The 21,839-nt window shown below is 41.8% G+C and overlaps 1 protein-coding gene across 1 annotated transcript in view; it reads left to right on the top strand.

Annotated features, from left to right (window-relative positions):
* Positions 1-6,773: 6,773 nt before the first annotated feature.
* COL22A1 (collagen type XXII alpha 1 chain) overlaps positions 6,774-21,839 on the top strand; it is a 237,177-nt gene continuing 222,111 nt past the window's right edge. Inside the window, 1 exon segment of the mRNA XM_036379115.2 lies at positions 6,774-6,960. The gene's annotated coding sequence lies outside the window, so the exon portion shown is untranslated.

The raw sequence follows: 21,839 nt of genomic DNA, 5'->3' as shown, positions 1-21,839 counted from the left end.
TGCTCTTCTCCCTGCTTTCACCTCAACTCATCCCTCCTTTCTGATAGGACAAACCTTGACTGTTTTTCTGCCTCTTTTCTTTCAAAATGTCTTTTTTTTTTTTTCTCAATACTTTTCTCAGATTATGTCATCAAATGTGTTAGTATTTCTTTAAAGGAACCAAAAAAAATACATCAATATTTTCAATTGAAAAATGTATTTCATAGTCATAGGGTTTTTTGACCATGTTGCTCAATCTGTAAGTTCATAGCAGCTGGGTGCAAATGTTACCATCAACACTGACACTGACTTTTCTCTGTATTTTGAAGTCCAATGGACAGGAAAAAAATAGGCTCTGCTTAGTAAATATACTGTGCATGAGTTATGGATATCCATGTAATAAATTCATATATTATTTCCCTTTCACCGCGTCACCAGCTTGATGTCCTTTAACCTTTCTTCCCAGACTAATTGGAATATTTCAAACCTAGAAAAAATACCAGTCAGTTGCCATTTAAAATAAGTTTTCCTGTTTACGAATTTCTTCTTCATCTCTCAAATTTAATCCTTAAAATTTTCCTTCTATTTTTATCTTGGCTTGAGGCCATGAATAAGCCATATTCAGCCTGGGTCATTATTTTTGTCTTCTGTATATAAAAAATCTACAGAACTTTATTTTCTGGAAGTCATAGGAGAAGAAATTTGACTTTATCTTTGGATAAAATGTGATTTTTTTTTCCTCTCAACAGGATGTAAAATATAACTTACAGACCCAGGAGCTATCAACATGCAAAATTATTCCCAGTGGAAAGTTATTTCTGCATTGAAAATATCATTTTGCATTGAAAGTATATGGAGAAAAATGTTTCAGAAATATTTCTGGGCTTTTAAAATGGCTTCACAGAGAATGATAGAGAAGGGTGGTGTAAGAATGGGAAACTGGTGGAGAGGATAAACAGCACCAGCCTCCAACCATTTAACAAAATATCAGCTGAAACATTTTATGGAGTGCAAAAATTAAATGGATGATTATCACTTGTTGTGGTGTGATGTAATAGCCTGGTATCTAATTCCAATAATCACTTGCATGGGCTGCCCAGTTTCTTTGTATTTTGAGTTATCCCCTCATCTAAACTGTTCCCAGTGAAAGGTTTTACATCCCCAGCACTCACTCTTATGTGTCTCCTTTGTGTCTGACATGCACAGGCTCCCATATCTGATTTACTGCTGTCCTGCTGTGGGTGAGCTCCGTTGCAAGATCTCCAGTGTGGCTCTGGAATTAGGCAGGGATGCCCAGAACACGAAGACATTTCACTGGTGTGGAGCTGTTGCAGGACATATCAGAGTCCCAGCTGGAGAAAGAAACATTTCAGACCAACTGCTTGAAAAGGGTCTTCCAGCACAAACAAGGGTCACAGTGCTGACTGAGCCATCAGAATAAATTTCTGCTCTTGTAGGTACTGTAGCAAGGTCATGAGTGATGTCAAGAATTGTGGTCATGGAATCCTAGAATGGCTTGGATGGTGAGGGACCTCAATGATCATCCAATCCAGCATTCTGCCATGGACAGGGACATCTCCCACCAGACAGGCTGCTCAGAACCCCATCCAGTCTGACCTTCAAGGCCAGGACACAGGGTCATCAAACTGCTTAACTGTCTCCTTAAAAATATAATTTTTAATATGTTTATTGGCACATTAACTGTAGAATAATAAACATATTTTTCTTCTTCCTCTTCTGGTTCTCTTTTCCCAGGCAAAACTGTCAGAACCAGAGGAAATGGCATCAAGTTGTACCGGGGGATATTTAGATGGAATATTTGGAAAACTTACCAAGGGTAAGGGTGACAAGCATTGGAATACACTGGCCAGGGAAGTGCTGGAGTCACATCCCTGGAGACACTTAAGGCCATGTAGATGTGGCACTTGAGGACGTGGTTTAGTGGTGAACTCGGCAGTGCTGGGTTAATGGTTGGACTTCATCTTAAAGAGCTTTTCCAACTTATGATTCCATTATTCTATGATTCTTTAATTCTTGTACCTGTTCTGCTTGTCTCTAATTAAAGAATAACTCTTTGATTTCAATGCAATATTAGGTCTAAAGAAATAGACAATATATGTAAAAGTAAAATTACCTAGAGAGACAGTGTATAGTCTGTATCTTTTCACTTAGTCTGCATTACATTCTCAAGAAGAGGGAGAAAAAAGTAATTCTGCTCATGTTTAAAGGTGAAATGCAGACAACAAAGGATTGGTGATGTTCAGCACTGAGTTCTGTCCTGAGCAAATGTTGATGATGATGGGATCTTATGAAATACTACAGTTTTTATGTGGTTTACATATTAACTTATAAAATCAAAGATTAATATTTTATTAAATGTGATTTTTATTAAAAAATATTTTTTTAAATTATAAAATGTGAAAAAATAATCAGAAGTTGGTGACTGAGAGATGGATAAACATAAACACTGTGCTTTAGAGAGATGGAGAGTTATGAGACTACCCTTAGATAAGTCAAGAAACAAGAAATACTTATAAGGATTATTTGTGTGAGTTATCATTGTTCTTACAACCATTTTATATTAAATGGGGTTTGGGTATAGCTGGGCACAAACTATATGTGGCTCAAGAATCAGTTGGTTTTTCTGAAGAGTAGGAAGGAAATACTGAAAGCTTTTCTCATGATCATGGTAGATTTTTCCATTTTTGTTGCCATTTCTCTTCACTCTTGAAGATGTTATTTCAAAACTTACTGTAGGATTAGAAGAAATTTTATTTGTTTTTAAATTAACTTTATGAGTCTTTTCTTCACTATGAGGATTCCATAATTCATGACTTTGTAATTTGCAACATTGGATGAAAAGTTGTATGCCATGTTCATCCAATGTCAGGATTTAGAAATTACAAATCCTATAATTCACTAACAACAAGAAAGTAAGATAAGAACAAGACCAAAACAGAATACTGTCATGATACATGAGTCCTATAAAACCTACAGAAACTAAAGTGTGGCATGCAGCACAATAACATAAAATATATTCTTCTGCAGAATTTAGTCTTTTCCTTTCATTGCTCTCAATGGGTTTTGGCATAGAAAATTCTACGCTGCAGGGAAGAGAACATTTCTTTGCTAGGTAGACTTTTTCTTGAGAGAGACCATTTGGATCTGCTTCATGCCTTGAAATGTAAGCCTTTAGGGACTACAACACACAATGTGCACAAGAGAATGTATATAAAGATAAAAAAGGCATAAGAGTATTCCCCAGTGATGCAAATCCTTGTTTCTTAAGAATTTATGAGTTGCCAGCACACAGCTACTGATCTGAGCCTTGACAGCATCAGAATTTTCAGGGAATTTGTCTAAGAAACCTGTCAGAGCCCTGAGACACCATTAACTGGACAGAAGGGAATGCCAGTTATATCTGTGATCGAACTGGGTGTTACAGGAAGCAAAGGCACTGTGATTTGCAGACTGCATAATTCCTGGCAGTGAACTACTGCAGGATATGTTGCCACAAAACGTTTGTAAGTAACATTTATCTGGTAAATTTACCAAAGAATAAAGGACTGTGAGCAGTTCAAGTCACACACCATGACTTTGTGAGGAAATCCCTGTGCAACAATCACAGACTGAGACCCCCTTCTCAGGAAGCATTGTGGAATGATTACTGTTTTCCTATACACCTGCTGAGGCATCTGTTCCTGGGGATGAGATATCAGGCTACACAGACCTTCTTCTCCATGCAGTACATCCAGCTTTTATATTCCTAACCCCAGGCTGAAAATGGAAATCAAAGGCTCACAATCAGAACAGAAAGAACTGAAAAATGTGGGGAAATGGAGTTATGTATCTGTGCATCAATATTTGTCGTAATCCTCTGAGCTGCTGATTTCAGTTTCCAGCAGAAATCCTAATGAGACAGCAGCTTGAATTGCCACTACATGTTTATGCTTCTTCCAGATCATTGGAGACAAAGTATCTGCAAAGAGAAATGATTCTGTTAATCACCTTGGTACATTCTAAAGAGAAGTAACAACTGAGCTTGCTGTAAGAATGTTGAGAGATGATTATTATGCGCAGTAAATGAAATACTAACCACTGCAAGATCTAAATACAAACCAGGCCACTGCTACAGACTGAGGGAGGATATTAGGCTTTCTTCATTGTACACAACACCCATCTGCCATACACCACTTGATTTAATCTCTTACAACAGATGAAGCTAATGTGACAGTGAGAAGATGCTTGTTTGAGAAAAAATATTATTGGGAAGGTGAAGCTTCAGGGAGAAAACCATCAGCACCGCATAGGCTTAACATTTGTACATCAGGTAAAGATAATATTTGATAAAATACTGGGTTGGATAGTGAAGCAGCCTGAAGAAGAAGCGATGCAGAAAGCCAGTATAAAAAACAGCACTCTGTTACGGGAAAAGTTTTGCTTTGCTGCTTCACTTTGGAGCTGAGCAACCCCCTGCCCTCCTTTATCTTTCTATAGAAACATTAGGGTTGAAAAATACCTCTAAAACTGAGTGAAACCATTAACTCAGCATTGCCAGATGCACCAAACCATGTCCATATGCACCACACCTACAGGTTTTGTGAGCACTTCCAGGAATGGTGATTCCACCACGTCCTCAGGCAGCCTGTTCCAGTGCCTGCCCACCCTTCTGATGCCATTTGTGAGGGCTGGAATGGGGTCAGTTGGAGACAGAGGATTCCTTCTCACATTTATAGATGCATATGCAGCATTAAATACTTCATTTGTTTTTCATAGACCAATGATTTTAGCTGATTCTGATGGCAGAGATGTGAATAAACCATGCAACCACTCCAAAATCTGGGCACAGGTCAGCAAGGCTGTGAGTCCTCAACAAACCTCTTACCTTCCTGCACTCATGGATGTTTTCTTTCATGCCTCTGAACAGATTGTCTAATCACCTGTGCCTAAAATGCAAACCTGTCAAGAAATTTTAAACATCCACACAATGAACACAAACCTCAAGTCTCAGTTCAGTAAATACAGCAAAGTGCTTTGGTGGCTCAGGCTCTAACTTGTATTGAGGTAGAGATCCCTGAAGGAAACCTGAAAGGGAAAAGCAAAGGTGATGTTCTTTTGATATCCACATAGAAGTTGAATAATGTGTTCTGTCCAAGGAGTGGAGGAACAGAGAGATTAACAGGTCTCTTAAAAAATGCAAAGGAAGGTCATGAGTTGGTCTTAACATACAAAAGATAATAAAATTACACTTTGTCTCATCAGCAGTAGCAGGGATGAGACTGGGCTGAGTGAACATGTCACTGGCAAGAGGGGTTAGAGAAGACACTGGAGAGCTGCCTTTCCAACCACCTGACTGGGTAGAAATCTGCTCCATTTAAGCACATTTCAACTTAAAATATATGTATAATGTTGAATGCATGTTCCAAGCAAATTCTGAAGTTTAGCAAGCTGAATTCAGTCAATGATTTCTCTTTGCAAAGCAGAAAACTTTGTGGGCAGGTATCTGCAGTGCTCCTGCAGCTTGAGGGTGAGCTGTAAGACAAGAGAAACGACTTTCTGTAATTGTTGCTATCACGTAGTAGACAGACAGAAAAACCCCATCAAACCTGCCACCTGTCACCAAAGCTGTGTGGGTTTTCATGGATCTGAGCAGCCACAAACCTGCTGACATCAAAGGCCTCAGGCCTGCTCTGGGAAATTACAGCAGAGACAGGAACATCTTCATAACCTGGTCTAGATCCTGACCCACTGATCTGCTCTAGGTGCAACTGTGCTTATGATAGAATCAGAATGGTTTGGGTTGGAAGGCACCTTAAAGATATTCAGTTCTAGCCCCCCTGCCATGGGCAGGGACACCTTCCACTATCCCAGGTGGCTCCAAGCCCTGTCCAACCTGGTCTTGAGCACTTCCAGGATGGGGCACCCAGCACTTTTCTGAGCAACCTGAGAAAAGATGCTTACAGCCATGCTAAAAAAAAAATGCACAGGCATTTTTTTTATGCTTTGTATGTCCTTTGGGCATGATGAAATGCTTTGTATGTCCTTTGGGCATGCTTTGATAGCTTTGGTTTGGGGCAGACATCAGTCCCGTCTGGGGGACACCCGCCCCGATGGGAGCTGTGAAGGCTGTGCCGGGGCAGGAGCTGCAGGCAGCGGCACAGAGGGGACGGGGCCGTGTCGGGAGGAGGGGTGAAGGAAGAGCGGCTCCAGCTCACAAGTCAGAGCCGAAATTCAAGCAAAAAATAACCCAGCCGAGGGCTTCTTATTTAGACAGTGAGCTCAGGGAGGAGGTAAAAGCAGAAACCACCTGTTTGCTAAAACAGAAAGGGCGTTTGCTCCCGACACAGCGGGGACTCGTCTCCCCCGATTCTCTGCCCTTCGGGGAGCACATTTCTGTACCCCTCGGGCCGGGACTCCCAGTGCTCTTCCCTCGAACCTGTCCCTCGTCGCTCACAGCTCCCAGCCCCGTGTCCCCCAGCCCACACCCCCGGGCCGGTCAGTCCCAGCCCCATCCCCGGCTCCCCCCGCCCCCGGCCCGCAGCGGGGCCCGCAGCCCTGCCCGCCCCCGCTTCCCCTCCCCTCGCTCCTTAAACCCGCGCTCGCCCTGCCCGGCCCCTCTCCGGCATCGCCGCCGGCCCGGCCCGGCCCGGCTCCGCGCCCGCTGCTGCCGCCAGCCCCCGCTGCCTCTCTTCCCTTTCTCATCCCTTTCTCATCCCTTTCTCATCCCTTTCTCTTCTCTTTCTCTTCTCTTCCTCACGCACAGAGGATGCAGCGTTTTGCCCGTCCCCATCACTGACATGTCCCTGTGAGTGCGTGTGTGCGCAGGGGGGCCCGGGGGAGTGTGTCTGTGCGTGTCCGTGTGTCTGTCCGTGCGCTGCTGCCCTGCCCGCCCATCCCCGCCAGGCTGACAGCTCCGCAGGGCGCGCCCGGGTCAGGAGCCGGGCTCCAGGTGCCACTTGGGGTGGTGCGGTGTCTGTGCAGGTAAGAGGACATCGCTGGGTTTGCAAACCTGGCTCCCGGGGCACTGCAAATGAACTCAAACTCTGCTATGTCGTTTTATTTTCATTTTTTCCCTCCTCAGCAGGGAGGAGTACCAAATTCAGAGGGCTACTTTTTTTTCTTTTTTTTTTTTTTTTTTTTTTTTTTTTTTTTAACCACGCAAACATGCAGGGGCAGAGTCTGTCTTTTACAAAGGAAATATAGCAGGAACTGTGTTCCATTATTCTTATGCTGGATTTATTTATTTCTCATTTAGTTAACAAAGTTTTCAGACCAGAGTGTGCTAGGTGAGTTGGTCACCCGAATCAGGTCTGGTGAGCCCTCAAATTGGGACTAGCAGATGCAGAAAACTTCACTGCAGGTGATAAAGCAGTGGCTGAGGGATGTGTAATGCCTTCATTGAGGAAAGCCATTGACAGGAGCTTGACAGATGTCAAGATTACACTGTAATCACTGTTTTCATGGTTGGTTCTCCTAACATAAATACCTTGGGAGTTTGATGACCTTACACCTTTTTGTGTTCTGTCTTTGTGTTGGTGCAGTTTCTCAGTATGTGGGAATACATTGCTGTGCTAACAAGGTGTTTTCTCCACATTTATTAGAAATGTGCTGTGGCTCACCTTCTAGCTGTACCCTCTAAGTCTTCCTCTAAAGTGCCTAATTCATCAGTTCCTTCTCTTTGAGTTTTTACATAGCTGGAGTTCTTAAAAGAGTGTAGTGACTGCTGACACTTCACAGCATTAGCATGCACATGGTGCTGCGCCTGTTTGCATGTATTTTGATTAAAACCTTAAAATAACACAGCCCATCTGTGCAGTGTGGACACTTGTGGGATCATTCTTGGCAAGATGCACCTGCAAAATGTATCTGTGTTACTCAATGTGCTCAATTAGCAACCAAAATTACTTTAGGTGCATGCCTGAATTTCCCTTTTCTCTTTGATGAATGACTGTTTAGACATCTGTTTTGGAGGAGTTTGTATAGATACTAATTGATAAAATAATAGGGAGAAGTGTTGACAAATAGGTCAGGCAGAAAATTGCAAGGTTTATGCCACTTCAAAAGCTATATGACTTCTTATTTTTTTTTCTTAAATAATAGGCATTTAGTAGTTTTAACTAAGCTTTCAATCCTACCAACTATCATATGTATTTTCCATTAAGATGTTGCTATTCTGAATATACAAATACTAATGTTTGGACAGCTGGGGCAGGGTTCTGAGTAACTTCCAGTTAGCCATATCAAATACATGAAGTTAGATTTTATGTCAATGAAGTGTTTATGGAATATTATTGCAACAGAAACTCCTGAGTATGTGTTGTAGATTCACTGTGCATCCTCAGTGAGTGCATTGTGCTCTATTGCTTCTCGCAAGAGGCAGTGTTGGATGTTTTGGCCTCCTTGGTGAAATGGAGAAGAGTCCAATTCTGAGCTTAGGAATGGGCAGCCCACCAGATGATGAATGCCATCTGGTTTTGTGGAGAATTACTCCAAGTAGCTTGCAGACAGGCAGTTCTCAGCACACTGTGGAGCAAAGGGAGGAAACCAAGTCTTTTGACTTTTAAACCAGCAGATGACAGTGCCTCTCTCTCCTGGGATCAGTTTGGGGCCAAATCTTGTTTGTTTCAACAGAAAATAATATTCTCTCTGTTTTGAGTGATTGTCTCTTGAATGTGAGTGAGACCTGTGCCATGAATGAGCCTTTGGGTTGGAACAGCACATCTGATGGAGGACTCATTGCAGGGGAAGCATCTCTCTGACTCATGTTACCCTGACTCATGGTACTACAGTGGAAGGAAACCTCCCCAGTGGGGATCCAACGGAGGAAGAATGAGGTGGAAGGATTAGTTAATTTTTTTGGTCTGTGAGAAGGCTTTTATGAGCTCAGAGACCCAGACAATGAGTGGCTGAGCATGTCTATAGCACTTGTACATACACATAAGTATTTTCTTACCTCTTCTTGCTTTTCATACAGTTTTAAGGCAAACATCTTTGCTACATGCCAGAGCTAGCTTTTGATTCTGGAGATTATGATACTGAAAATAGTAGGACTAAAAGAACCCTTTTGTTTCCAGCATGTGATAACTTTCTTGCTCAAATATATTCCTGAGATTTGTTCCATAATTATCTTGGCTTCAAAGGACATTTCAATTTGTCATACTGTCTGTAATGCTTTTTCTAATACTTGGTTTGATTAATCGCTGCTGGGTGATAACAATTCCTCCTGTTTAAAGACCATTTTTGAATTCTTCCCATTTCTCACAATGAGGAGCAAAACCTTTAAGGAAAAACTTACATTATATTAACATTTTGTCTGTACCGCCACACCTGGATGATACAGGTGGTACTGGGCTATTTCAGCTCTTCAGGCAATGCCAAATTCCCCAGTCATTCTTACATGAACTTTATTATGTATTGTCTCCTATGACACTGAAATATCTCCTTCCAGGCTTCCCAACCCTCTTTTCCATTGCAATGAAATTCAGTGGTGCATTTTTGTCTTTAAAACTGCCTCTTTAGAGAAGGCTGATTCCTGCAGGTCTTTCCATGGCTGAGTGAGTCTCAAAACAGGAATGTTGGGTGGTGACTGGGTGCTGGTCACTTTGTATTAGGCACTACCCACTGTTAAAAAGATGTTTTGGACTTGAGAACTCAAATTTGGGGAGTGAGGAAAGGGGGAGAGATCATCTACAGAAATCACTGAACTGTAACTGAGGAACTGGGAATGGTTTTTTTTTAATTCTTGTAGCATATGTAGGTACAGCAGGAAAATGGGCATATTGGAAATTGGTCCTTTTGGGACACAAATGCATTCTAGCAATTTTCTTCATCATATGCTTCATTTGATTTGGTGTTTTCCTAGAAGCTTCTTCCAGTTGCTGCTGGAAGTTTAGTGATCCCCTTCAGTGGAAATCACATCAGGCTTCTGAAGCTGGCAGGAGCAAAGGTTGGCTGAGGTGGCTGTCCCAGCTCTGTGAGTGGAGCCAAGCAGAGAAATGTCTTCTGCAGAGAGAAACTTCTGCAAGGATCTCCTGTTGTGCTTTTGGGAGACTTGCAGGACTTAAATCTTGAAATTATCTTTTCAAGGTACACTTAGACTTGCATTCTCCCTTGCAAGCAAGTATGAAATCTCTTATGTCAATAATCATAACATTTATTTTACAGTTCTTGATTTCAAATTTTGTTTAAAATATACTGCTAGGTTTTGGGGTTTTTTCAGTGGAGAGGAGATCTTAGTCCTAATGTTCTTGACTAATAAATGTCATCAGGGGTCAGTAAATTACAGGTGAAGTCAAGGATTTTTACTTTAAACTTGCAGACCACTGATGTGTGGTCAGGAAGCATAGACTGAGGATGTTACACTGACAGCCTCTGGCAAGTCACTGATTCTGTGAGCAGTCAGTTCTTCCAGCTGTGAATAAGAGACAATATTAAAAGGAGATTTTATATTAATTGTAACCTTAAGTTCCTAAAAATAACCCAGACAAATCAGAAGGTTTATATAAGTTCAAAGCATCCTGATTTATTTTTAATTGAATATTATGTTCTCAAAGAATTGGCGTGATTTCTAGAATTTGAGTGGTGAAGAGAAACTAGCTGGAGTTGATTTTCTGAAAAGTATAGAATCAGAGAATAATAGAACTGTTTAGTTTGGAAAGGACCCCTGTCACGGTTGGACACTGGCACAATGCCAGTGCTTCCATGAAGATACCTTCTCTCTGGTTTCTGCTGTGAGATGTGATTAGGAATAAGCAAAGCAGGCTCTTACTTAGGGAAAAAGAACCAGAACTTTATTAACTACTCTACAACTACAGATAAAAAGGAACACACACATACAGGGAAAATGAAAACTTCACAAGTGCATTTCTTCTTCTTCCCACTAAATTTCTAACACAATACATTTGGTTCTTCAAATCACTAACTCTCGGTCTAGCACTACTTTTTAGACAATCAATCTTCAGTTCATCAAGAGGAGAGGAGTCTTTCTTGTGCCATGGGCTTCCTCTGGAAACACAGTCGAAGCTTCGTGTGTTTCTGTGTCACTCGTGGCACTGCCTGGAGAACATCTGCCATCGTGACTTCTTTTTTTTCATGTCCAGTGCTCTCACCACTGAACACGGACCAGAGCTGCTTCTAGGGTTGTCTTTTAAGGATGCTCTGTCCCGATCTAAAAAAAGGCACAGTCTCTCTTTTGGGACACCTGTCCCCACAATCTCTCTTTTGGGACACCTGTCCCCCCCACATTTTTTCACAAGCGGCCGGCTGAACCCCCCCCTCTTCTCCGTCCCAGCCGTGCTGCCGGCACAGGCCCATGTTTATCAAGCTTCAAGGTTACAGTCCCAGGCAGCGGCTCTTTCTCTCTCTCTCTCTCTGTGTCTCTCAGGGGAGGCTGCCTCATGGCTCCCGGTGTCTCTCTCTCTCTCTCTCTCTCTTCCACCCTTCCACCCCCGGGCTCAGGCCTACCTCTCCCGGCCACATGGCTTTCCCCTCCCCCTGCCCAGCCAGCAGCTGGGCCAGGGGAGAGACCCGAACTCTTTCCCGCCGGAAACCCAAGAGAACCCTCCCAAGAGAGAGCTCTGCTTTTAACCCCGTGTTCTCAGAAGCGTGTCCATGTCCCAATGGCCAAGTTAAATGCCAATATTAAAGTCTGAATATCCATTGGCCAAAAACACAACATCCCAAAAAACACATTTCTTGTCAAACCACCACAACCCCTAAGACCATCAAGTCCAGCCATTAACCCATCACTGTCATGTCTACCACTAAACCCTGTCCCCAGTACCACATGCATTTTAAATGCTTGCAGGGATGGTGACTCCACAGCTTCTCTGGGCAGCCTCTTCCAATGCTTGACAACTCTTTCAGTGAAGAAATCCTTCATAATCTCCAATCTAAACCTCCCCTGGTGCAATTGAGGCAATTTCTTCCTTCCTGTCCCTGTTACCTGAGAGAAGAAACCAGCCTCCTCAGAAGTCTTGGATTAAGAGATAATAATGGAGCACCAAGACCCCTGCAGCTCTTGTTTTCTGTCTCAGGACTGTTCCTTTATGTGATCTCCTTTGCCCTTGTTGGTGCAGATTGCCATGGGGGTCCTGATCAGCAATTGCAAACCCTGGGCTGGCAATCACAGCAGAGGAACTGGGGTAGGGGAGCATGCCCTGATTTCTTCTCCCTGCTTTACTCCTGATGTCCAGCTCCACCAACTAGGCTGAAAAAATTTATCATGTGAATGTGAGCCACGAAACAGGAGGGATAGCTCTGCTTGTGGGACAAGTTGCTTAGTGGGACAAGTTGCTTATTCCTTTCTAGTCTGAATACAAGGGTGGGAGTGGGCTGATAATATTTTTTTTCAGTATCAGTAAAAGGTCAATTGCATAGCTCCTACTTCACCTAGGAAAGAAAAAGCATGCACACACTATTATTGCCCTGAGAAAACTGTCAGTAGGTGGGTACATCACCTACCAGGGACTTATGTTATAGCTTAGAGATTTAATCTGGAGTGAGAAAAAAAAGAAACCACTCCTCTCTCTAAGAACCATTGTTGATATGCAACAGGTATGTGGTTTGGTGGACAATTAACTTCACAAATCAAGTGATGCAATTAGTGAAATATCTTTTGATTCCTTGTGCTGCTAGCTGCAACCTAAACAAAAAATGGTTGTTTAGGAGATCAAAGTGGGCTGAGTTGCTATTCTTTATTGCATTGAGGTTTTCATGGCAAATACCTGCTATCTTTGTGTACATTAACAAGGTTGTTAGATTTACAAGGCTTCTTTCTGTAAGGCAGAATGAATTCTCTCTCAAAACTTCCCATTTCTTTCCCGGTAGGGAGGAAATTCAGCAGGAAAGACTGGGCAGGTACCTGTGAGCTCTGGCACTCACTTGCAACCTCTTGCTCTACAGAAAAAAGCAAACAGCCTTTCCTGGGAGCCCACTGAGGAGTCACAAATCCCTCTCCAGGGTGTGTGGGGCTGGCCAAAAAGTGCCAAACCTGGACCTGATCTGATCACATGCCACAAAGCTTCTCCAAGCTGTGTTAGCCTTGATTATTCATTAGGAATGAATGAAACTGAGTTATGGGTCATGTTTTGCAAGTGCTGTCAGTCCTGATTATGCAGTGGTGTAGATTTCCTGTGCTCAGGGAGTGCTGTTATCACAGAGCTCATCTACTATGCAGTAGATGTAAGTTATCCTTCTCCAGCTCATCAGAATCTTATTTACTTTGCATTGATTCAGTTCCTTAGAAATTAATCTTTGATTCTTTGCAGAACAGAAGCATCCCTTGAGTTTGGTTTAAGCAACTTGATTTGATTATTGTTATGTCCTGAATATTGATTCTTAAGTGACTTTAATAAGAGATGTCAAAACTGCCTTATTTCACTTTCCATTTGAGGGCAAGTTTAAACCATTGACAGATTAAAATATTTTTGGACTGATGGTCTTTGTTCTTACCCTAGCCAACACTTGTTTGTGGTTTGACTATTTATTGCCCAAGTGCAATTTTTTCAGTGCTTAACCATGTTGAAGTATTTGCCAATTGTCAGCACCCAGGTATTTCCTTCCAGAGCAACCTGGTTAACATTGATTACCACATGATATTTGCATATTGATTGCAGAGATTTTCTTTGAGCTGTAAAGTTTCGAGGTACTGGGGGATTTCTGTTGGCTCCATGCTAAGTGTAAAACTAATTACCTCTTGTATGACAGAACTTCACTGATTCCAATTTCACCAGCAGATAAAGGCTACAAATAATCTGTGTGGATTGTCTTGATTGCCAACGCAGTTCTTAGTAATGAAACAACAGCTGGTACCTGTTTTACAGCACCTCTTGTGCTGGGTATTCCTGAAAACCTTTATCCATTTCAGTGGCAGGACTGGTTTTCTTCACATTAACTTAAATACCTTATTGAATCTTCAAGGAAAGGAGCACATGGTTTTCAGTCCTTTGTAATGCTTGATAAAAAATGTTTTTCAGTGCTTATATTTGCAAAATATACCAGAAAATCTGCAGCAAACCCCACTGACTAGGTCTAGACAGGGTGGTCAGGCACAGTGGTATTAAATTCTGACTGGGAAATTAATTCAGCACTGGCCAAGAGGCAGCAAGGCACAGCCCTTCTGTAGCCCTTCTGGAATTCCTCTGCTCCTGTGTGAGATCAGATCTGCCTCATTTCCCTGATCTGCTGCAGAGGATGCTCACTCTGAACATGGGAGCTGGTGGTGTGGCTCTGCAATGGACAGTGACGGCATGTTCCTGCAGCAAGAAGAAGAAAAAACCCATTCCTTTTGTAAAGGACAATGCTGTAACATAGATAATAAATCTGTTCTGGGAGGCTGGGGCAGGAGTGAGCTGCTCATTCCTAACAGATGGGTTGACAATCCTTGTTCAAGTCTGATGTTTCATAAACCACCTTGAGTTGTTCCAAGGCCATTTCCCTTGTCCTGCTTTGCTGTTTAGTTATGGTACCATGTCTAGAGTGTTTCTGAGAATGGTTTTTATGCTTTCTGGAGGCTTTTCTTAATTATATGGATAAGTACTTTTATGATTGATTCCTGAAATTAAAATGGTTTACAACCAGGCTTATATTATCTTCTTTGCCATCCCCTGGGTTTTTTTACTGAGTAATTTTCTGATCAGTTTGTACCCAAGCTATTTGTATATATTTCACTACTTTTTTTCTTCTTTCAAATTTGCTGTTCTGCCTTTATTTATTTTTATTGCTGCCTTTGATTTTTTTTTCTCCTTTTCAGTAGATATTTCTACTGCCATATTTTCTTCACTTAGCATCCTTTTCACTTCCCTTAGCAGCTGTTCCCAGACTATGGGCCATGACCCCAGGCAGGCTGTGGCAGTTATGAGTGGGCTACAAAATTAAGTTGCTAATTTTGGATGTGGTGACACAGGGAAGTCAAAGAGTTGTTGGTTTCCTTTGGCAGTTTTCTGAGCTAAGACTGATAACATGTAGGAAAACAGATAAAGCATCAAGTACCCTTATACCAGATGCCACTGGGATGATAAACAACTAAACCTATTTACTCTTGCTTCAATTTCTCCTCATTTCCATGTCAGTGGTTCTGTTCCCTGTGTCTCTCCCAGACAGATTTTTTGAAGGCAATAACCTGCTAAGGCAGGTCCTGCCCAGCCAAGGAAGCCACAGAGGGTGCACTGAGTTTTGGGGAGTTGTGGGAAGTCTGTCCCTCTGGAAAGAGTTGCTGGCAGTTTTGTAGATCTTCAGGATTCAGAAGGAAAAAAAAAAACAACCAAAGGCAACAACAACAAAACAAACAAACAAACAAAAAACCCCCACAAACTCCAAACAAAGCAGATCAAGAAAAATCCCTCCAAGAATAAGCAGGAATAATTCTGGTTTAACCAGTGTCTGTTTTCCCCTTAACTTGATTCCTTTGTATTTCTCTTCATTAATGAGCTGCAGATGCATCATGTCATGGGCTCAATTCCCTTAAATAATTGCAATGGCCCATGACGTGGATGCATATGACATGGGACAAAAGGCTGTGCTGCTGTTTTGTGTGGCATTTAACCCACCTGCCTCAAGCAGAGATGCTGTGTGTGTGGAGATGGGCTTTTCCTGCCCAAGATGTCATGCTGGGTCATCTCACCTTGTTTTAGGTGTCTTTTGTTGATTCTCACTTTCAGCCAGACATCCCTTGCTGCCTTAAAAATGGTGGAAAAAATACGAAGTTTTTCCGGGGCAATTCATCTGATCTGTTTGAAATAAATTACTCCCTAGAAGTGTCTGTTTGTCTTTATGGATTATAGAGGGCTGGCAGGTGGTTTACTCAGATTTAGACAACTACACTGTAAATCTCTGTATTGGTCAGATGAAGCCCCATAATTTCAGTCAGGCACAGCAGAGCCTTGGCAGGACTGGTTCCCCACAGCACTGGGAGTGCCCATGGCTGCTGACCCAATATCAGTCAATAAATTGAAAAGTTTTGCATTGATTAAAAAAGCAGTTTGGGTGAGCAGGAGGGTATGGAATAGCTGCAGAGGGGTGATGTGACTATTTTATCCCAGGTATCAGGTTTTTAGGATCTTTCAGGATATATGTGATGTGACAGTGATGTCACATAGCTCAGTGTCAGGCATGTGTAAAGGTGACAGAGGCAGCATGAGGCTGTTGGACTGCACATTATTTTTAAAAACCTCTTTCTCTCATGCAGGACCCATGGAAGAGAAGGGATTACCCTGGTTTTGGGGAATACCAGCCTTTGGGTTGATTTAGTGCAACTTTAGGACAATTCTGACACAAAGCCAGTGTTTCTCCTGCATTGAAACCCATATAACTGCTGGAACATGGCAGGCAACAATTTCCTGTGAAACAGACACTTGTGTAAATGATCATTTCACTTATTCCTGTTACAAATAGGACAAGGTTTATTAATTCTCAGTTGTCATTAAGAAGCTCCACAGACCATGGATTTTTTCTTTTGTCAGTCCAATGCTGCCTGCAACAACTTGGCCTTTATCTACTCGAGTGTCTCAATTAAAAATTGGCCTTTATCTATGGAGTCTTTCAATTAAATAGCAGTGTTATGAACACTCTTGATTCATGCCTAGGTGGGAGGATCTGTGCCATTGTGCAAACAGCTTTTCTGCCTCATTACTAGCTCTTCTTGTTTGGCTAACTTGTTTGCCCTGTTCAGATCACATGATAAATGCAAATCCCTTCTCTGTTCTGTGACATGATGCTGAATTGGATGGCTGCAAAGCTCAAAGGAGAGTTTTTCTCCTTCAATACCATCAGGAAGAAGGGGAGATTTGAGGAGGCTGTTAGCCCCTGGGACCCTTAATGCTGTATGCCCATGGGATTAGTGAAATCCTGTTTATTACAAGGTAAATCTTTCCACACGAGGATCAAGTCTGGCAATCAGGGCACCCTTTGCTCCTGTCCCAGCTGAGATGATGTGGGACAGGAAGGCCAGACTTTTCATGCAAGGCTTGGACAGCTGAACTGAGCTTAATTCTAACTCTGTCACCGTAATTTTATACAAAATAAATCATATAAATCACAGAATGGTTTGGGTTGGAGGGAACCTCAAAGATCATCTTGTTCCCACCTCCTGCCATGGCCAGGGACACATTCCATTTATCCAGATTGCTCCAAACCCCATCCAGCCTGTCCTTGTACACTTCCAGGAATGGGCCATCCACAGCTTCTTCATCAGAAATCCACCCAAGTCCCCATTCCTATCTAAAAAAATACCATTTTAAAGGTGACAGGTGAAGAGTCTGGTTATAACCCTATTTGTCTCACCACCTGCCTTCATTTTTTATTCATTGCCTAAATCTCTTTTTTTCATGAAAATCTCCACCTTGATAGCTTCTCACATCGCTTGGGAGATGAGACAATGGCAAGAGCAGCACCCAGGGTCCTGAGCAGTGGACAAGTGGCTGAGAGGGTCTTGTAGGTTTTACACCAGGTCCCTGCTGTTCTGCAGGGTTTTAAAGAGGGTCAGTGATCAGCATTTCATGTTTCTGGGATTGCTGCTGCTTCAAGTCTGTTGCCTGCAGTCAAGAGCAGAATCTTCTTCCCAAGAATTTGAATGGTTATTGGGTTAATTTTCTTCTAAACCACCTAATTCACATCTAAGCAGAATTTTCACACCTGCTAGGACTTGTGAAATATTTTCTTTTACAGGAGATGGTACTTTTTATCTTATGATTTATCAAAAAAGACAAGCTTGTGGCCTTCTTGGAGAAGTCAAACTTATATCACAAAACACTCTGAATTTCATCCGCTGGAACACAAAATCACAGAAAGTGAAAAGAATGGGAGTCAAAAGCTAAAAATTGCAGAAGGAGCTTGGAAAGGGTTAGATATCAGGGGCAAATTTTCAAATGCTTGTGCCATTATTTTCTAGGAGATAGAAGAAATATGATATCCATTTCTTATTAAATGAAAAAAAAATTAGTCTGATACCTGGAGGAGAGTAAAAACCCACATCTTCCATCAGTGGTCACAGAATACCTGAGCTGGAAGGGACCCACAAGGATCAGCAAGTCCAGCTCTTCAGTGAATGGCCCGTACAGGAATGGAACCCACAACCTTGGTGCTGTCAGCAGCAGGCTCTGGCCAGCTGAGCTCATCTCAGAATAGTGCAATAAAGGAAATAAATTCTGAAATAAGATAATTTTTAAATTACAATGAAATAAATTCTGAAATAAAATAATTCATAAATTATAATGGAATTAATTCTGAAAACCCTGGAGAATGCAGGCACTGATCCCGCTGCCCACTACTTTATATTCAACTCTATATTTAAGGCTCAAAAATTCTCTTGCTAAGGTCCTTCATTTTATCACCTGAATTTGGGGAAAGGCCTCTGACCTTATTCACACTGATGCTTTCTTAGACAGTAGAAATCAATTCTTTTGAATTTGTTTTAAACAATCTACAAGCAGAATGGGAACTAGTGGAAAAAAAAAATTAATCTTTCCCATGGGCTTAATGCTTTCTGGGAACAAATCCATGAAGCCTAAGAAGAATTCTGTCACTAGCAATTATTTTCTGTGATTTAAGGTTTCATCAGTGTCTTTGAAGTTTTACAGACTTAAGTGGAAAAGGACTCCCAATTTATTGATGTTCTTATTGTGTTGTCTGTATTTAGGGACAGATTCTGTCTTTCCAATAAAAAATTATGGAGTACTTTAATCTGCTAAGAGGTGTGCTGAGAGGCCAGTGGGATTGCCTGAACATTGATCCTTTTGTGAGCTGTGCTACTAAATCAGCAGAGCCAGTAAAGACTAAATCACATATCTCAGGTGTGATATTAAAGAAAAATATTGTCTGTGTTGGCTTCCACTCATGTGGTGCATTCAGATGAAATACCTGAACTATTAAAAATGCATAATTTTTAAAATTCATAACTTTTAAAATGCATATCTTTTGCATGCTTTCAATATTGTCAAAACCTGTAAATTTAAAATTATGACTTAATTTTTTTAAAAAAATTGTATATGACAATATTGTGGGGGAAAAAAATGCCCTCAGACTGCTCTCTGTGGCAAACCAGGTGAGCTGGAACATTTCTGGCCATATCCTTGCTAGGCAATTTCATCAGGAAATACTTGAAATCACAGACTAGAACTCACTCACTGACCTGTGAGTGCCAGGCAGCATCTGAATTAAATGAGTATCTTCAAACACCAGTGAACCCCAGCCCACGAGTGCTGACCCTGGCACCAGGACAGGCTCTGGAGGCTCTGCCAGCCCAGGAAAGGGTGTTAAGCTGTGCCCATGTGTTCCCCCAGGGCAGGCAGGAGCTGAGGGCAGCAATCATGGGAGGGGTAGCCCTTCCTTACCATCCCTCTCTTCTGCATTTGTGGTGGCTCTGAGGCTACTTTGGTCCCTGGGAGGGGTAGAGAAGTTCCCAAGTTCTGCCCACATCCTGCCCGTCCCTGCCTGTTTACTTGCAGGGCTGGAGCCTGCAGGAGAAGCATTCCCAAAGGCAATCCTCTGCTGCAGGACAGAGATCAGGAATAAGGTAGGTCTGAAAGTGCCTCAGAGACATATAGAGGAAAAAAAAAGTCATTTTCCCTCCTCTCATTCTTTTCCTAAAATCAGAAACAGGATGATATAATCCATTCCTAGATTAAATCTCTGAATTTCCCCTGGAAATGTTCCCTTTGCTGTGAGATTCACACTATGCAGAGGCGATGCTCCTATTTATAACTTGTGGCTGAAGAGAAGTCTCTCATTAAGTAGAACAATGCTAGAGTAACTGTTGAATGGATTTCAGTGCTTTGGTAACATTTATTTTAAGAGCTTGTCCTCTGCTGAAAGGTGGGTCAGCCTCAGCACCAGGGTCTGTGTGGCTTTATTCCTACTTTGCACTTGTGTATGTCCCTTAGGGTTTGGGTTTGCTTTTATTTATATTTTTTTTTTTAGTTGTTGGTTTTGTTATCATTTTTTCTTTCTGATTTACACTAATAGAGTTGCAGCTGCATATCAGGATGGAGCCAGGCTCTGAGATATGAGAGCTTTGCCACGACAAAAAAATAATTGGTTCCTGCAATTTGGAATCTGATGAAACTGAAGCATGTTAAGGTTGAGTACTTAGCCTGCTCTTGCATGATCTTTCCAATAACTCATGTTCCTTTGAAGTCACTTCATTGTCCTGACTTTCCTGGGTTTGAATTGTTGCCAGTGAAACTCAGTCCTCCTGGTGTAATTCATAGGCAGGAATCATAAAGCTGACACTCTTGCACATTGGTATGTGGGGAAAAAATCCTTTTGCCCCTAGGTTGTTATTAGGAACAAGATGACAACTTGTGAATATTTTCCAGGTATCATAATGTTTTAATATATTGGAAAGTTGAATAACATCGGTGATAACATCACAGCAATGTGTGACATAGTGTTTCTGTTGCCCTGAATTGCAAATCTATTCTGGCCTATGGTGAACATCAAAAGTTTTAATGCTGAAAATTTTATTATAGATTTTAATATTATTTGTGTCTTTTAATAGTTTGAACCTTACAAGGACTTTACTCATGAAATACACAAAACCAGGGAAAACTGTGGTCTTATGCTTATCCAGTGGCATTCCTGTGGATATAACTGAATACTTTAGAAAAGTAATAGACTGGTTTTTACAAATAGCATCCCAAAGCAAATCTTATGGAAAAAATCTAATGGTCTATGAAGGATTTATTTGTGCACATTGTTTTGTTTTCCATGATGAACTTTTCATAAATAGTATAGTTACAGGCAAAGTAGACAAGCTGCTTCATGTGAATAAATGAATCAATACATCAAACTAACACAGTGGTGTGGAACACCAAGAAGCAACCTATTGTCAGTGAGAAGACTTGGGGGTGTGAGGCAGGATATGCTTTTCAATTTGCTGCAATAAACATTTTTCCAAAGACTTCAGATGTGGAAGTTCAATATAAAGACTGAAGACCTGCATTATGCTCTCAATCTTTTGTTTCATACACCTCAGAGGGAAATAAAATTCTGCCTTCTCAAAGGGGAGGCCGAATGTGAGGAGATAGAGCTGCTCTCTCTCAGACTTGAGAGTCAAAACTATGGTTCATGTGGATGGGAGCACCAAAGAGAAAAGTTAAACCCACACCAGTCTTCTGCTCAGAGGGTTGGTTGTAATACAGGGACCCAGCAGTGCTCTCATCTGTCTCACACAGACATTTCAAAGGTGGGGAAATCCCTTTCAACAGATAAATGTCAAACCTGTCTGTTGAACTGTATGGGGCCAGTCCTACACAGAAGGCTGTGCTGTGGAAAGACATCATTTATGTGAGATGCATTAAGTACAGTGGCTCTCCAAAGCTTTCATACCCCATGTAATGTTGAAGTTTTGTAGCTTTACTGTAGCTTTACAGCACTTGCTGGTGAGTAAATGCAGCAAGACCAGAATTTCCATGCAGCAAACCATAGAATACCAGAGTGGTTTGGGTTGGAAGAGACCTTCAAGGTCCTCTGTTTGCAATCCCCTACCCTAGGCAGGGACACCTTCCACTAGATCAGATTGTCAAAGCCCCATCCAAGCTGGAACACTTCCAGGGATGGGACAGCCACAGCTCCTCTGGGCAGCCTGAGCCAGGGCCTCACCACCCTCCCAGGGAACAATTTCTTCCTAATGTCTGATCTAAATCTACCCTCCTTCAGCTTAAAGCCATACCCCCTTGTCCTCTCATTGCATGCCTCTGTAAAAATTTATCTATCCAGGCCTAGCAAATTAGAGGTCTTATAGATTATTTTCTTTCCCATCCCTGTTGTAGTATTTTGGGGTATATAGCAGTTATTGCTCACAGTGTAATTCTCTGGGATGTCTGATTTGCCTGAGAGATGTAAGTATTTGTGCTGGCATGGAA

This window comes from Molothrus ater, chromosome 1, assembly GCF_012460135.2.
Source record: "Molothrus ater isolate BHLD 08-10-18 breed brown headed cowbird chromosome 1, BPBGC_Mater_1.1, whole genome shotgun sequence".
NCBI lineage: Eukaryota > Metazoa > Chordata > Aves > Passeriformes > Icteridae > Molothrus > Molothrus ater.
This window is presented reverse-complemented; position numbering and strand designations above follow the sequence as displayed.